The 2,927-nt window shown below is 44.3% G+C and overlaps 1 non-coding gene across 1 annotated transcript; it reads left to right on the top strand.

Annotated features, from left to right (window-relative positions):
• The first annotated feature begins 2,096 nt into the window (after positions 1-2,096).
• Positions 2,097-2,218, top strand: LOC115071018. Its single transcript, XR_003850116.1, has one exon. It is a non-coding gene; the product is annotated as a small nucleolar RNA SNORA26 (small nucleolar RNA).
• The last annotated feature ends 709 nt before the right edge of the window (positions 2,219-2,927 follow it).

Genomic DNA, 2,927 nt, shown 5'->3' on the forward strand with positions numbered 1-2,927 from the left:
GCAAAGGCCATAGGAGGGCATCAGATCTCCTGGAACTAGAGTTACAGTCAGTTTTGAGTGCCCATGTGGGTGCTGGGAACTGAACTCAGGTCCTCTGCAAGAGCAGCCAGTGTTCTTAACCACCACTGAACTGTCTCTCCAGCCCCTGTTTGATTGTGTGTGTGTGTGTGTGTGTATTCACTCCTCAGAGGTGAACTTGTCTTTAGAGACAGGTAATAAAAGAACAAGGCCTGTTGGCACACGCCTTTAATCCCAGCACTCAGGAGGCTGAAAAACCAAAAACAAAGTAGGACCTAAGCCTCAAATCATCCAAGAATCCCTGCTCTTATACAGGTATAGGGAGAGGGGAGGGCATTCCAAGGAAAGAAAAAGGCATACAGCATGTCACAGCAGGTTAGCCAACAAGCAGAGTGGTTTCTGGTGATCAGAGCAAAGGCAGCAAAGATCAGGTTGGCTAGGTAAGAGCTAATGAATTGGAAGAGTCCCCTCCTCTTTTTGAGACACGGTCTCCCAGTAGCTGCTACTGACCTGGAATTTACTATATAGACCAGACTATCTCATAGAGATTTACCTGCCGTTGCCTCCCAAGTGCTAAGATTAAAGATGTGTACACTACTAAGCCTGGCTCCTATGGCTTTTTCTTTTTAAAATTTTTATTTATTTATTCATTTTTTAAAAATATTCTATGTATTATTTTTATGTGTATATGTGTATTGCCTGCACGTAGGTAAGTGCACCCATGTCGTGCAACATCTGTGGAGGACAGAAGAGGCTGTCGGAACCCCTGGAACTGGAGTTACAGACAGTTGTTAGCTGCCATGTGGGTGCTGGGATTTGAACCTGGGTCTTCTGCAAGAACAGCCAGTGTTCTTAACCACTGACCCATCTCTCCAGCCCCTATTCATTTTCATTTTTATGTGTATGAGTGCTTTGCTTGCATGTATGTTATCTTATACATGCAATGCTTGTGGAGGCCAAGAGAGGGCGTCAGATCCCTTGGAACTGGAGTTATGAACCATTGTTAGCTGGCATGTGGGTGCTGGGAACAGAACTCAGGTCCTCTGCAAGATCAGCCAGTGATGTTAACCAGCTGTTAACCAGTGAGCCATCTCTCCAGCCTCAAAGAGTTTGTAATCTTTTGTTTTGTTTGTTTGTTTTGAGACTGGATCTCTATATAGCCCTGGCTGCCCTGAAACTTACTATGTAGATCAGGCTAGCCTTGAACTCACAGAGAGCTATCTGCTTCTGCCTCCTAAGTACTAGGATTAAAGGCATGTACCACCTTGCCTGGCTCTCCTGTTTTTCTTAAAGGATTTATGTAAGATTGGTCTTATTTATTTATTTATTTATTTATTTATTTAATTTTTTGAAACAGAGCCTTACTATATAGCTCTGGCTGGCCTGGAACCTGATGTGTAGACCAGGCTGGCCTTGAACTCACAGAGTTCTACCTGCCTCTGCCTCCCAAGTAATGGGATTAAAGGTGTGCATCACTGTGCTGGGCTTTATTTTTATTTTTTTGAGGGTCTCATATTGTAGCCCAAGATGGCCCTGAACTTGCAATTCTCCTGCCTTATCTTCTCAAGGGCTAGGATTACAGGTGTGAACCAGCATACCTGGCAACATAGACTTCCTCTTCCTTTTCTCCCATTCCTCCTCCCAAAGAGGCAAAGTGCTCTTTTCTTCAACACATCAAGAGCACATGCTATTACCATGATTTATGTTGGTTGGTGTTGATCTCTTTTTAAAGAAATAATTAGTTAATTTTTATTTTATATGTATGAGTGTTTTGCCTGCATGTATGTAAGTGCACCACATGCATGCAGTGCCTGCAGAGACCAGAAGAGGGTATCAGATCCCCTGGAACTGGATTTACAGGTGGTTGTTAGATGCTATGTGGGTGCTGGGAACGGAACCCAGGGCCTCTGCAAGAGCAGCCAATGTTTTTACCCTGAACCATCTCTCCAGCCCCCTAGTGTTGATCTTGATCATCTTGCTGGAGTTACTGCCTTTCCTCTGCCCCCTCCTATACTGTATTCCTTGAAAAAAAGCTACTATCTGCTGGTCTGACTTAAAAACTAGGAGGGCCCTTTCCTGTGCCCTTTTAAGGTTGACACGGTACTTTAAGAGGCCAACACAGAAGGGTAAAGGAACGCTCCATAAAACCCAGAGACGAGACTGTGCATCTTCCCTTTGGATCCTGTCTGGAGTCACAACTGAAAACAACAACAACAACAAACAACCAAACAAACAAACAAATAAAAAAAGGCTAGGAAGTAAGCTGGGCGTGGTGGTGCATGCCTTTAGTCCCAGCACTTGGGAGGCAGAGGCAGGTAGACCTCTGAGAGTTCAAGGCCATGTGGGTGCTGGGAATCGAACCTGGGTCCTGTCCAAGAACAGTCAGTGCTCTTAACCGCTGAGCCATCTCTCCAGCCCCAGTTCACTGAATTTTAACAGATGGATATGCCTCTGTAATGACTAAGAGTTTTCACTTAAAACAGTGAGAGTACTTCTTAAGAATGTATAATGAAGGCTTGGAAGGCAGCTTTTCTCACCACTAACCCACCAACACTACTATGAATGTTTGGGAAATGCCAGACTCAGTGGTACCCACCTGTAATCTCAGCACTGTGGAGACAGAGACAGGAAGATCAAAATTTCAAGGCCAGCCTGCTTATCCAGCAAGACTCTGTCTCAAAAAAAAAAAAAAAATGGGACGAGGTCAGGACAAAGGGAGAAAGAAAAGTGGAAAGTGGATCACCGAACCCGACCGTGGACTCTTACAGATATGCCAGTGGTGAGGGACAACAATCTTGACCACAGTGGTTTGGGAAATGGGAAAAAAAGAATCAAATTCAAGAAACATAACCAGTTCTTCTATCTCCTCTTGCTTGAATTCGGGTATTGATAAATGTTGGTACTTAATG

This window comes from Nannospalax galili, unplaced genomic scaffold (genome assembly GCF_000622305.1).
Source record: "Nannospalax galili isolate Female #2095 unplaced genomic scaffold, S.galili_v1.0 scaffold1258, whole genome shotgun sequence".
Lineage (NCBI taxonomy): Eukaryota > Metazoa > Chordata > Mammalia > Rodentia > Spalacidae > Nannospalax > Nannospalax galili.